This window comes from Elaeis guineensis, chromosome 8, assembly GCF_000442705.2.
Source record: "Elaeis guineensis isolate ETL-2024a chromosome 8, EG11, whole genome shotgun sequence".
NCBI classification, from domain to species: domain Eukaryota; kingdom Viridiplantae; phylum Streptophyta; class Magnoliopsida; order Arecales; family Arecaceae; genus Elaeis; species Elaeis guineensis.
The window spans coordinates 25,073,153-25,089,008 of record NC_026000.2 but is presented as its reverse complement, the minus strand read 5'-3'; the positions used below and the strand labels follow the sequence as shown (position 1 = coordinate 25,089,008).

Below are 15,856 nucleotides of genomic sequence, written 5' to 3'. Positions count from 1 at the left end.
TGTTTTAATGTATTATATTTTTTTGATACCACTTATAAAATTATATAATTTATATTTTAATATAATATAATTAGTTTTTTATTTATGATTGTTATATTATCTTTGAATTTTAATTATAACAGGTGTTAAGAACCATAATTAATTGTGATTGATTAATATCGATTTTAAAAAAAATTTATAATTTTTTAAAAAAATAAAATTAACTATTACTGACGGTATTAGAGACGACTTTAGCCATTGTTAATAATAAAATATGAATTTATTTTTAAAAAAATAAAATTAAATATTACCAACAGTATTAGCGATGGTAGAATGAAGCGAAAATTCAGTGCAGGGGCAAAATGGTAATTTTAAAATTTTTTTAAAATTATTATTTTACAGTGAAATTATTAATTAATCTCATTAATTAATACTAATTAACCCTATACTAGGATTTAAATATGATACAATAGCATGCATTTAAATTTGAAATTTAAATTTGAAACAGTAAACTTTTTACTGTACTATGTTCAGAACATATCACCTTTTGCGGGTAGTCGATCACCGTAATCTGATCACCGTCGGAGGGCTTTGATCTTCACATCGCAGCCACACTAGTGTCTGGCCTCTGTGGATCGTCCATACGAAGCTTCCGTCTGATTGGTTCCTCACGAATGCTAGTTCGTGATTTCACCCTTTTGATGGCTGATGTTGATCGAACTCCTTCGATCGTTGTGTGCCGACTCCTCGGATGCTCCGGATCGTCTGTACGGTTGGTTGAGAGGCTGATGGATCTCTTCCTAAAATTTGGTGGACTCACGACACTCGTGGCACACCAATCTCACTTTTCGAACCCTAGGTAGAAATCCTAGGATACACACCAAAAATCCTGCGCCCACTTCTCTCTCCTTTTTCTCTCCTCTCGGTAAATTTTGAACACTTCAAAATTTTTTCAGAACCTCCCCCCACCCCTTATCTCTTCTTTCTTTCATTGCCCATGCCCCCTCCCTTTCTCATTTTATAAAACATCGCAAGAGATGTTGAAAGTGTGTGAGTGGATAAGAAGAGGTGGTTGCTCACTTAAATTTAAATCAAATTTGAATTCAAGTGTCAACCAATCTTATCCTCATCCATTTGTGCGAGAAAGAAGAGATGGCGTGGCCCTTTTTTTTTGTGCATGGAGACTTTCATGAGAAACCATTTCTCGTGTGGAATATGGGATGCACAAAAGAGGATAAGCTGGCGCATGGTTATTTGGTTATCCATTCAAATTCAAAACCCCTTTGAATTTGGATGGGTAACAAACCAAGTTAATCCAAATAATTGATGCACAAAAATATGGGCGTGAGAGAGCTTTGCGTGGGAGAAAATTCATGAGAAAATTTCTTCTCATGAATTCAAATGGACGCAAGGAAGTTGGGTGGCGCAGAAAATTTAAAACAAGATGGTTTGATTCAAATTGAGCCAACCTAATTAAAATAGGTTAAGCACAATTAGACCAGATTAAACCCAACACAATTAGGCTTAATTAAGCTTAATAAAATCTTAATCAAATCAGAAATTAACTAAACCTAACCCCTGATCAAATCAGGGACTAAGCCACCTTAGCGATTAGATCAACACTTAACCTAATCGGGTCAATCCAAACTGAATCCAATTCAATTGGACTTGATCTAAAAATAATTACTCAATCAAATTGAGTTAATTAGCGATCAAATCACTAATTAAACCTCTCATAAATATTGAGTCCAAATCCGATGGGCAATTAAGCATCAGAGACCATCGATATGAAATCCTGATCAAAGAGTTCAAATTTCAAATTCAAAGTTTAAAATTCAAAATTTTGACCCCGGTACCCAAAATGTGTGGAACTCATGATCAGAGAATCCTAATTCTCAATCATAGAGTCTCAGACACATAAGATTCATAATCAGCCATCAGATCAGAAAGGAACCTCTAATGTGTGTGACCCCGCAGGTTCGAACCTAAGCCGGTAGCATAGGAACCAATTCCTGTACTAATCGAAGTGACCATCTAGCAATGATACCCGATGACCGGATAGGTCGAATAGTCGCAATTATAATATTCAGAACCTATGTGAATATGGTTACCGTATAATTCATCCCTTTTGACCCCTATGTTTAGGACGACTCAGGGTTAAACTGTCAACCCTGATGAGATCATCCGAATCGTGCTTAACTCAATTAGTCCTGTGACTCCTCACTAGGACTACCCTGGTCAAGATTTTGCTAAATTGAAATACGACTGTACACAGCTCCTAAACTGGAGTGGTCAATCCCATCTTGACACACGCACCGACAAGTCAAGTACTTGACTACACCCAGCAGCCTTCCGTCACTGAATTAGAAATTCAGGTAGTCCAATGCCTAAGTGCAGTGAGTTGCTTGCAAGTCACCGTGGCGGTCTCAGGTCGGAGGGACATTTATACCCATATCCCATCGGAGCAAATTTTGACAGCAGAAATAGCTCCGGAGTCGGTCACGTTCAGTGCAGATGTACCATTACATCTCACCTGTATGTCATACCAGTGTCTCCACACTCTTTGGTTATGAGGACAACCAACCCATATGGCACACAACGACCTATGCTCGATAAACATTGTCGTCCTTGGTAACAACGTATCATTTGATCGCGAACAGGTTTAAGAACTAAGCGACAAATCCTCCTTTGTCGAGTCTAAATAGTCCTAAGGACTTCACCACAACACAGGAGTTCATTAAAAGATAAAATATTTGTGATGAAAAAATATCAAAATAATTTTTATTTATTTATAATTCATGTACTAATACAAAAGGAGCACAACCGTCAACAGGCTGACGATTGGCTTTGGGACACTATTCCCAACATAGAAGCCATCACTGATATTATTAGTGACGGCATTAGCAACAACAAAGGCATCGCTAATTATTTTTATTTTTTAAAAAAATAAAAAATAAATAACAACGAAATTTAGTCATCGCTAATACCGTCACTAATATCAATTATTAGCGATGGCTAAAGAATCTATCGCTAATAAAGATAATTAGCGACTAAAATTTTTTCAATTATCAATTAGCGACAGTGTGCCGTCGCTAATATTTTTTTCAATTATCAATTAGCGATGATGTACCGTCGCTAATAATATTAGTGATGGCAAAATGACTATTAGCAATAGCAATTAGCTGTTACTAATAGTCACCATCGCTAATACTTTTTTCGATTACCAATTAGTGATGATGTGCCATCGCTAATAATATTAGTGACGGCAAAATGACTATTAGCGATAGCAATTAGCCATCACTACTAGTCAGACTTCTTGTAGTGAAATTAAGACCAATTTGAAGTCAAAGTCAAGTCAATCCAAAGTCATGATCAAAGGCCAAATCAAAATTAAGATCAAGGCCAAATTGAAGTAAAGCCCAACACCCATCCGAAGTGGAGATCGAACCCATCTGAAGCAAAGATCAAGTTTAAGCTGAGGCAAATAACAAGAAAGAGCCAAACGAAATCCAAAGATTCTCAAACAAAACTCACAACTCTCATGGTAAAAGCCTCTCAAGCCCCCATCCATTATTCTATTTCTTTTTTGCAGGACAATAGGTCTTTGAGCACCCAAGCTGAGGTAAAGACAGCCCAAGATCTAGGCCATCAAAAAATCAGTCTCAAAAGGTCAAATATCACCAGAGGGTCGAGATCATTAGAAGACTAGTCTAGTCAAACCGAGATCGAGCTATCAAATAAAAAGCCAAAAAGATCAAGTCTGAAGTGAAGCCTAATGCGAAGATGAAGCCCAAGGCCGATCTAAGAAGACCGAGCTCTCAATACGGATTGTCCAAAAATTGATCTCCAAAGGTTGAACCCCCCAAAAGTGAACTCCTAAAAGCCAAGCTCCCGAAAGATGACCTACCAAGCTCCCAAAAGCTAAGATGAACCAATGAAGGCCGACTAGAGACAAACTGACTAAAATAAGGTCCACAATACAATGGTCCAATGGTGCTCCTTATCCATAGATAAGTCAAGCGAAGGCCACAACGACAGCGGTCCAATAGCACTTTTTGCCCATAGGCAAGTCGAGCGCAGGCCACGATGACAACGGCCTAATGGTGCTCCTTGTCTACGGATAAATTGAGCGGATACCACAACGATAACAGCCCAATGATGCTCCTTGCCTATGGACAAGTCGAATGGAGGCCACGATGACAATGGCCCAATGGCGCTCCTTGCCTACGGACAAGTCGAGCGAAGGCCACGACGACAATGGTCCAATGGCACTCCTTGCCCATGGACAAGTCGAGCGAAACCAATGAACTCCAAGTCATCCGGATCGAAGACCTCGGCAACTAAGAAATAGGGCCTAACCCATAAGGACCCCTAAAGGCCTCTTATTTTTTGATGAACAGAGCCGACGGAGACGGAAGGTCCCTTGCTTTTCAGCAAGCAGAGCCTATGAAGATCTCAGCGACCAAACTGAAGCAGAAGCATGCACCTCATGTCTTCGACAGCTTCGACTTGATATACTTCCTTTGTCTGAATCAACTCTGACTCAAACTCAAGAGTAGGGAGCATATATTGGGGGTGATTTTAGATGTATGCCCTAAAAGCCAATCAGATCGACATATTAATTTCTTTTAAGATATAATTTTATACTTGATCAAATTAATTATGATAGTTAATTTCATTCATGTAGCAAATGTGTCTATGAATCGTCTAGAGAATTAATAAGATGACGACACATATTCTCAAGAGTTGAGAATTTGAGATATGTATTATTGATGGTTAATTATCAAATTATTCTCGATCGAAAAATCATCATGGGGATAGTGATTGATCCGATAAAATTGATGCACGAATCGCTTCCTTTAGGTAAGACAAATCTCGAGTCTACAGTATGGAGACAATGGAGCGAGAGTGTAAATGTTTGTTAGAGAACTAAGTATTGAACGTGACCAGTACGAAAAGTCACTTGGATATCTACTCACTCATCAGTGACATTCTCAATATTGTAGTGGTGTGACTAGTTCTTAGACCTGCGGTACCACAGCTGTTCACAATGAGGTGCTATAGTTTGACTACACCATAACTCAGTCTCCTAGCCATATGGAACTTTGAGGTGTATGTTGGCTATAGTAGATTAATTGTAGGAATAGGGTGTGCATTTAGATAGGATCTATCGATCTTAGTAGTAAAGGAATAGTTCTATGTGATTTATAAGATTGAGTTCAGAAGATCTTGACTAGGACAGTGTGAATAATGGAAAAGAGTTTTCATTAGATTTCACAAATAAACTCAAGTCGAATAAATCTTACATATGACAAACGATGGGGTTTAACGAGTTTTTTATAATCTCCATCTTGTCGAGACTCACGATAGAAGAATTGAATCATACGATAACTATATCTAAAAGTTCATCTTTCTGTTCTGCTGGATTGCCACTACATGCTACTATGCATCACTAATGGATTGTGGGAGCAACAAGAATTATATTGATGGTCAATAATTCTTGATTAATGAGTTGGAATCATTCCAATCCATTGAAAGTAGTTTCAATGATATTTTGATAGAGATTAAAATATATCTCACTATCAGACAGAATAGAACCTATGGGGTCATACATAAAAGAGGTCTTACTTGATGGAAAAGAGCCCCACTGACTGGGACTCTAGAGTCCTACTGGACTGAAACTCTGTCAAATCACAAGTGGTCTTAATTATCAATTTGATTGATGATTGGACTTAAATATAGAAATTATATTAAGGACTTACTAAGAGTTAGTAAGTTATAGGAGGACTAAATTATAATTATTGCATATTAGTTGATTTGATCAAGTATTAGGATTAGGTCCTAATCAAATTAAATCAGATTTAATTTGATTAGTTTTAGTTTGAGTTTGATTCAAATTAGATTTCATTAATCTAATAGGATTAGATCTAATGAACAGTTGACCCAAACCTAACTAGATTAGGTTTGACCTAATCTATAGTCATGTTTGATTTGGATAGGATCTTAATCAATTTAAATCAGATTTAATTTGATTAGATCTGATTTTAATTTGATATGGATTGGATTTCGTTAATCTAATGGGATTGGACTTAATCTAATCTAAATAGAAATCCAATCTTGATTTAGATTTGAACTTGATCTTAACCAAATCAAATAAGGAGGAGATCAAGCCAACTTAAAGCCCCACGCCTCTTATACGTTCTCACGCCCTATATCTTCACGTGGAAGTGGTTTCTTTACAAATAAGTAAAAAAATAAAAAATATTCTTCAGCCTACATTTTTCTCCGAGCAACTATGTATATAATTTCATTAATCATTCAGCTGGTATCGACTCCACTCTCTCGGGCACTTCGTCCTAACTCCATCTAGGCGTCGAGGGACACACCCTTATTTACAGGGACTTAGCAATAGAAATTTTATTTTATTTTTATTTTTTTACCAGGTTACCCTTTGTGGTGCTGTCAAATACCATCACAAACGGAAATCCAGCTGACCAAAGTGGGTGACCCTACGGAGTTGAAATTATTGGAGGGACAGCATACAAGAAGTTACATTTTCGCCCGTATCTTTGGTCCCCATGCAGTCGACCGTTGTCCCTTTTTTTCCTGCTTCTTGGAACCGTAATTTCAATTTTTCCAGGAACATCGAATTCCATTTCCAAGGTATCATCATCTAAAAGTGAGGGTTGGTGAGTGAGACTCGTTGCCCGATCGCCCTCCAAGCACTCGGTGTTTTCGCTTTCTAAACAAAAAGTCCTGACTGTCAGGCTCTCCACTGTTGGAGATTACAAACAGGCCCCAAGAGAATGATAAACAAGCACTAGTTCATAACGTAGCACTAAAATTATGGCAAAATAATGACAGCTAATCATATAGTCTGTATCCAAATTAAAATAAAACTAGAAGAGGAAGACAAAAGGAAATCCAAGTTACTCACAAGATTTATTTTCTGTACTACGGCAATATATTTTCACATACAACATCTCAACTATTCCAGAGAACATCATTTATCAGTCTACATTTACCAGTTTACCCTACTCTATTTCCTTTTGTTTTTACACGAGAACGTTGAAAGCATCAAAGGAAAAACAAGGCAACAACGTGGCAAGGAAAATTGATATCAAGGTCCTATAGGATACCAAAATACTCCCCAAGTAGGGGGAAGATACAGAATCGACTCTGAAACCACCAAGTCTTAAGATCACAGTTGCTCACCATCCCAACTGCAATGGATTAATCTGACAGTCGCCCCTATCAGAAGTCACCCAATCAACATGACAAACTACAGTGCCGTCAAGCTAATATTTGGAATGTCATTGATCTGTACCGAGTGGCCTCCCTCAACCCATTCTGAATCGCCTTCTACCATCTGGTATGCAGGGCCCAGGTGGTTGCTTACCAACAGTTGAATGCTAATCAGCATGGACTGGGTGGCTTGAAGGTGGGGTACCAATAGCATAGCCTCCATTATGATTGTTGTTGTGGTGGTATTGGCCCCATCCATGCCCCTCTCCATGGATCCGCCCCTTCCTGCACCTTGCCACGTCTTCCTTGTCACTGAAATTCTCCTCACCCTGTCCATCATGCATCGTATCTCAATACTGTTAAGAACACCTGAACTCCCAGACTACTAGACAAATTCAGTTTCAACATGAATGAATGAATTACATGATTTCATTCAAAAGAAAGTCCGGAAAAAAACAAGAATAGCATGCAGTGAAAAATCAACTGAACCAAATTGGCTTGACTGACTAGTGTTGCTGCACCTATGAGCTTCGAAAAATGACAAACGTGTATACAGATGCATTCTACATGCTCCATTGGGTCCTCAAATGATTGAGAAGGATCCCTCGCTTCTCATTTTGCTGATTAGTTGTGGCAGTATCATTTTCATCTCCATTATTACTTTCATTTCCTATTTTTCTGCCTCGACCTGACTCGTGTTTTGTCTGTTTCGAGAAGGCTAAAACAATGTGACCTAGACAAATTACCTATTTAGCAAGTTCAATGGTACTCGAAACAATTGAGAAAACTAGTTATAAATTGTAGGACATGTTGGATGCACCTACTTGCTGTACTAGGACACTGAAGTGACATTTGTACACAAAGAATGCTGGCCAGGTAGGCAGTTGAGATGAGGAGATAAAGGATGAAACAAATCAGAAATCTGTTGAAACTACAGTTCTGCAATCAGACATATCTGGTCGAAGTAGAACAGAACATAGTTGTCAAAGAACCTAGGCAACACAAGTTGACAGACCGAACCCTATAGCCTAGGCGACTTCTAAGGCAACTAAGCAATTGCCTTCTTCCTTTTTATAGATCTTGTATATATTAAAATGACAAAGAATTTAACATGCCTTGAGTCACACGCATTGAATATTTCATAAAGATACTCAGCAACAATAAAAGCATTACACAACCACACAGTAACTTATATATTCATACCAAATTAATAAATGTGACAGAATAAAAGTAATGGCATAATAGTCAAATGTTATAGTTTGCGTAACACCTTTTTCATCCAACCTGCTGGAGGGCTGAGCTTCAATCTATGGTTTGCAAGATTGAAACAATTAAAAAACCTCTAATGCGCATATATTGAATTCCATAGAAAGAAAAAGTTGTGCAACAACACACACACATATGTTCCATGCATGCATACACAAAACACATATACACGTATAATATGCAAATAAACATACAGTACATAAAGAAACAAGTAAACACAAACAAAGCAGAAGCCAACCACCTATTAAGACATTACCATCTAGATGTCATCCAACTGTTTAGACAGCCCCCAAAACTTGGGTGGAGACGGTATTTATGGGGTTCTAGGCAAAGTTCTAGGCATTCCAAGGCCCATTACTGCCTAAATGACCAGTTGAAACAACAATTTCAACTAAATCACCAACACAATCAGCAATACTTTCCACTAAATCTCTAACACAACAACCACAAAGATTTAGCACCACATTAAGGCATCTCATTGATAAAATATCATATAGGCCTGGATACAGCATGCCTTTAAACAGTTCAATAGAATGCAATTGAAAGAATTAGAACACAAAATCTATTTCCCAAAGCATCTGATCAACAAGGATTATGCATAGATAGAGATTTTGAGTCTATCATAGATATAGATATTGAGATAGACCATATTAACAAGAATCCATCAAAAAGTGAAACCCACAACAACAAAATGACAACATCTGAAGAATGTAAAAAATCTGAAGACAGGTATAGTTACAGTATCTGTTTATGCAAGTAATTTTTCACATCATAAACTAACATAACAGACCATTCTCTCTGTATGCTAAACAAGAACAAGCTCATTTGCAAATTAAGTTATAAACTCATATCTTTTTAGGATTGGTAATAATCACCATAAAACTTCAAAGTATCCAAAATATTTGAAACTGTGCACAAATTTATGCACTTTTTCAGTTATCACTGATTTCAGTATGCCTTGTTACTGAAAATTAAAGCATCCTCCATATTCCCTTGTCCAGGCACACAACCCTAGTTAAATAATGGAAATATGCCACTTCAGCATCCTCAATAGAGGAAAGAAAGCATCTCCCCCTCTTTCTCTTGCATCTTGCCCTATTTCTCTCTTCCATCAATCTTGGGTTCTCACTGTTCCCCCTCTATCTTCTTGCCAATGCACAGTCATTTATGTCATCATTGCTGTAAGTGAGAAACCTCTCTCTGATACTTTTATGGGATCAATGAGAATTAGGATTAGACTGGTAGAGCACATCTATACAGTCAAAGGAGTCACAGTAGAACTTGAAGAGGTCTAGAGGAAAAGATGATTGGCATTTTGTTATAAGAAATCTGATATTTGGATCCCTTTGAGCTGCCCAAGGAGAGAGGACGAATGGGAAGATGGAGGATGAGGCCTTGTCGTTGAATTCATGGAGATAAGGTTGAAGGCCTCCCATGATCAAGCTCTGCCATGGAAGGAAAAGAGAAGATGTGTTCCCTGCTTAGGGGTATTCTGTGAAAGAAGAAGGGGAAGAGAAGGTCGGAAGGGGATGGGTTAGGGATGAGATGAGAGAGACAATATTGCCATCACCCAGCAATGCCATTAGCAACCACAACGGTGGTGAGTTCAAGCAGTCAGATGGGAGAAGAGATATGGTGCAGAAGATGGGAAGAGAAGAATGAGGTAGGAAAAACTAATGAGATATCTCTCCATCCCTTCAAAAAAAGCTGATATGGCAATACCACCTCAGCATGCCAATCAGTCTGCATAAGTTATTTAATAGGTCTGCCTGCAAGAATAGCACTGCTCAGATTCTTGGTATCTTATTTAATTTAATCACAACTTGGCCCTGTTTGGTCACAAATAAACATCAAAAAACCTGAATGAAGTCCCCTTTCAGCTTTATTTCAGATTTACTCGGCCAACAAATGAGGGGAACATGGATTTCAGAAAAACTGAAGAGCATCCTTTTGGTACTTAGTTTAACCAGGTTAAAACTGTTTCGAGGAGAAGGGCCCAATAGTTTTAGGCTTTTAGCTCAAACACAAGGAATTATTCCATAAAGTTATTCAAATATGATGGCTAGACTTATTCAGGAACCAAACACAGCCTAAAGATAAGAATTCTACCAACATAAAAGATTTTACTTAGACGAGGTGCGGAGGTGATTCCACTTCATCATAAGAAGATGTAACCTTTTAAAGTACTATATGGTTATTATAAGGAAAAAATTGGCATTTGAGAGACAGATACACCTTGTCGTAAAGAAGCATTTCGAGTTTTGATGGTCTATTAGCTGTAGCAGTGGCACCATTGGGGTTGCCATTAGGATTCTGAGGATGGCAGGTATTAATAGTTTTCACACCAAGTACAAAAGTTTACATCATAAAACATCCAAAATTTTCATGACATCAAAAAATTTGACATATATCACCTAAAGCTCTTTACCTCCCAACATGTGAGAAAACCATCACAAGGTTTTGGTGGCAATCATCCTCAGGTAGATTTTCAGCAACAACAATATGTGACTGTAAAGTCAAAAAAAAAGTGTTCCCAGAACAGATGAAGGATAATTAAGAGCTCACAACAAGAGTGATTGAAGATAACCTGCAATTCTTCAATATCTGCCTCAGTGAAGGGCTGGAGGCATCTAACTTCCTTTCCATCATCATTAACAAACTATATTTTGCAAAAGGTATGGAAGAGAGTGCTCAAGAAGCATTAGCATATCAATGTATGAGTGATGGTAGTGTGAGCAACTTGCAAAGTGCTGCAGAACCTTTCACTATGAAAGTTGCATGCGAGGGGTTGAGAGAGAGAAAAAATGCAGCAGGGTTGCTGAGTACACAAAGCAGTTTTGGGAAGGCATATGATCATAATGAAGGCATTAGACACAACCAAGCATCTCGCTGAAAAGACTTTCAAGTTCTGATGATGTCCATAAAGCACCAGCAAGCAAGGAATTGTTGTGGAAGAAGGGCTGGATCTTCTTAAAGATGCAATCATTGGCACTGCACCAGAAATAAGGGTATAATAATTATAAAAATAGCAACAAGGTTGCTGTATTTAAATCTGATGCCACAATTTGTTTATTAGGTTATTAATAAATATATTTTGAAAGGCACAACCCGCAACAATAACATCCATACGATAAAACAGATTAGTTTTGCTTCTCCAAATTGCTCTGACCATTATTTTTTGATTTAATAGAGGAGGCCACTCCCACCACCCACCCACATCCTCCCCACACCACCCCTCCCTCCCCCCACCACAACCCCCAAGCTGGCATGTTGGTGATAAAGGTTCAGTCCTATTCTCATTTTTCCATTGCTTTTCTTTGCCTAACCTTTTTATGAAAAAAAAATGAATGCAACATTGCAAAAAGCCATGTCAACTAAGGAAACTCATTTCCATGCACCAGAAGCCTTTTTTACCTCCAATCTCCTTTCTCTAAATGATCATTGGTATCAGAGCAATAGCTTCCGATGTTTCTTGCAAAGTGAGAAATAGCACTTCTGCCATAAGATTTAGAACTGCATTATATTTTTTTCAATTAATCTGTAAATGCTTCACTTCATATTACTCCAAGGTGCTCACTTTGACAAGTATTATGGCACCTTTGTGACCTATGGTTGACTCTTTTATGAGCTTTATAAGCTAATTTGGAACTTGGAAATCCCTCAATGATGTCAAGCTTTTATGTGGCTACTGGTTTTGGGGAAAAGCCCTCACAAACAAGTTAAGAATCGATGATGAATAGTAAATGTATTGCTTTTATCCTGTCTCGGGTGGCAACCGGGATAGCTTAGGCATCTCATGGGAGAGACCAATTGATAAGAAGCTTTCCTCGTACAGAGAAAACTGCAATGTGTAGGAATTGAGGTGCAAAAAGGCAGTAAAACTAATGGAGGATAGTAGGAATCATTACTTGAGGCATGCGATGATCAAGTAATATATTTGCATTTAAAATTACTGAATCCAGAAATATAGTACCTAGGTTTATTTAGCAATTTAGAGAACAATATTTGAACCTGATCAGTATACCTTTTATATCTTTCTTTCTAATTTAATAGACATAAACAAACTACCAGCCTGCAATTAGTGTGAGAATGCCGTCAGACTCAACATCACCGAAAACATTTCTGATGCAAGGAAAAAGAAAATCTCAGAAAGTCAGAAGAGTTGGAGAATTGAAGCATCTGTAACGTACAAAGACATACTTCCTACGAGAGTTAATGCGCAAACCAATGGCAAAAGCTACATATGAGCAATCAAAGGGTCAAAAACCTAGAGGATAAACTTTTTCTTGCAACTACTGCATCCTAAGACACAATACTCAAGGCTGTTTACCCTTTCAGAGAACAATTAGCAACCAGCTTTATGCATATTACATTTTCTTTCTACAAAAAGTAAAATTAATTTTTTGACAGCAAAATGTACAAAATATACTGCAGATCCATGATTATCGAGATAGGGACTTCAAATTCATTAAACGCTCTTAGTTAACATTCAACATTAGTGAACATGTTTCTCATGCAAGACATGATTATGCACTGCTGCATAAGTATATGCATTTTTGAGGCCAGCTAGGATGCCCTCCCACCATATCTATGTTCTACCTGAAACCAAGGCAGGAATAGATATAGAGGAAAGGCATAAGGACAGATAAATTAGAGGGTTGACGAAGGCTTTTTCTCCTGCAATCCCAATAATTTCAGGCTACCAAAGAGTAACCTTACTAAATGGACTGGCATGTCTTGCGACCGAGAGATTGACATGCACCCTTGACCCTTCCCATTTATCTCTTCATTTGCCTCAGAAATTGCCAAGAATGTGGGAGCCATTCCACACATCAAGTGTCCAGCATCCACTAGCCAAAGAGATTGAGCTAAGAGAAAACCAGATAGTGAAAAGGAATCTCTGTACAATAGATATAAACAAACAAGACTTTGCCACACATACTCAAAACTGCTGAGCATGTGGGAGCCATCCCATGCATCTAGTGGTCGAGCATCCACTAACCAGAGAACTTGAGCTAAGCAGAAGTCAGAGAGTGAAACAAAACTTCTGTGTAACAGATATAAGGAATAGATATAAAAAACAAGAACATACAAAAATGTCAAAAAAAAAAAAAAAAGCATATCCATTAACTTGGAATGTTCAAAATATAAGTGATAAGGGAGAATATATTACCAGACCCTTCAGGATCTACACTAATGAACCTCATATATGCTTAGTTGTTGCTAGGTTTGCATCACTTAAATAATCTCACACCTATTACTTCAAGATGCACCATTCTTGTAAATATTGACTCTAGAAAGTTACACAAAAATCAATATCAAAATCTTTCTTTTTTAGGAATATAAATGGCTAGATGTCTGCTCTTTAGAAACTCAACTGCCAAAAGGAGAATGTGTTACATAGTTTTGATAACTCAGGCAACAGAAGCAGCAAACCAATAAACTGCACAGGTTCAATAACTATAAATAGATTTTGTAAAATAAAAAATCAATTTAATAGGACACAGTCCAAAACATTCTAAATTCAAGTGTTCAACTAACTTTTTACTAATTAATCGTACAGCAGAGCAAAGTATACAATAAAGTAGTTCCAGAATTACTTGGTAAGGAAGGCTAGCAAATTAAGGGTGCGTTTGGTTATACATTTTGATTTTTGATTTTTAAAAAATATTTTTTATTTTTTTTATTTTTGTTATTGAGTAAAAGCAAAAAAGTAAAAAAGTATGTTTGGTAACTACGTTGCTATAAAGCAAAAAGCAATATTTGGAGACGGTACGTGAAGAGCTCGACAAGAGAGAAGGGTTCAAAAAAGGAGAGAGAAGGGTGTGGGAGGTGAAAAGATCAACGAGGGAGAAGGTTCCGGGCTCTTTACTTTTTGGTTTGACATTTTAGATGTGCCGAAGCAAAAAAAAAAAAGCAAAAAAGCAAATTTTAGAAAGAAAAAAATTTTGCTTTGCATATAAAGCAATTATTTTGATTTTTGCTTTTCATGGTGTTACCAAACATTGCTTTTTGATTTTTACTTTTTAAAAATCAAAAAGCAAAAAAAATATTTTTTTAATGGCTAACCAAACGCACCCTAAGTCACCAGAAGAAGTACTCAACTGAAAAGCCTAGTCAAGAAGAGTGAAACGAGCAATTAGAAACCCAAACAACCTCTAGCCCTGGTATACAAGCATGACGCCTTCAACAGTAGTATCAAAACCATCCATTTAGGGTGTCCCAAGTCTGGAATACATAAAAGATTTAGTAACACTAACAGAACCCCCAATGACATCAAATAACATTCTTAATACCAAAAATACAATGAAGCATCACAAGTGAAAAATCGTATGCTATCATCCACTCACATATATACTTAAATATCTATAACCTGCCAATGAATGGCGTCTTTCTAAGAACAGCTGAGAGTCTTAAAAAACATTCCAAAGTCTTAAGAGGCGAATATATTACTGATTGCAAAAATTACTACATCAAACTAAACAATCCACTCTATAAAATATCTCTCCTTTGTTATCTTGTCACCATACTGTAAACATTCATCAAGAAAGCAAGGAAGGGTCAACATCGCACCAGAAACAAAACACCGGCAAAAATAACCAATCAGCACAAAAGATCAAGAAAGCACCGACCTGCTTTGCTGGACAACCTCTCCAGGGAGCCCCTCCCTCACCGTCGAAGCGGGGTCGACATCAGCCGCAGCCTGAACCGCCTCATGCTCGCCAAATCCTGCACCGGCACCAAAGCCACCGCCCCCCAAGTGCTCGAAGGGTCCACGGTTCGGCACCGGTGAGATGAACGGCGTGTGCTGCCCCGGCGGCGGCCCCGGGGAAAAATTTGGGGGCGCCAGCGTTGAGGCCGCGGCTGGAAGAGGCGGTCGGGAAAGCGAGGAGCCGGCGGGCCCCTACGCCGCCCGGTCGGAGGTGGAGGCGATCTATTGCTGGGGGATTTCTAGGGTTTTCTTGCGTCATTTCTAATGTTTTCGGTAGTGGTCGTACCGTAGCCTGTCGGGCCGGAGAATAGCGGAAGAGAGACTCTCGGAGTTCGCCGGAGGGTTCGGAGGATACAATTAGGAGGTGTAACTGAAATTGAAATTGAAATTGCAATGGAAATGAGAATTGAAATGATTTGAAATTAAAATCCGATCAAATTTTCGAAAAGATTTGCTTATCGTCGGAATCGAAATTAAAATTAAAATAAAAATAAAAATTTAAAATTATAAAAAATAAAATAAAAATTGAGTTCTGTGAGCAATTTTTATTTCATTCTGAAATCAGAACGAAACTTCTTCCAATCAAATAATTTGAATAAGAATCACTCATTTCGATTCCAAATTTCCATCCCCAACCAAACATCCAAATATCTA

At 37.8% G+C, this 15,856-nt stretch overlaps 1 long non-coding RNA gene across 1 annotated transcript; it reads right to left on the bottom strand.

Moving 5' to 3' along the window:
- Positions 1–6,898: 6,898 nt before the first annotated feature.
- On the bottom strand, positions 6,899–15,577 carry LOC109506199 (uncharacterized). The gene is made up of 2 exons (XR_012133986.1): positions 15,123–15,577; positions 6,899–7,553 (listed from the first exon to the last, which is right to left on the bottom strand). It is a non-coding gene; the product is annotated as an uncharacterized lncRNA (long non-coding RNA).
- Positions 15,578–15,856: the final 279 nt, after the last annotated feature.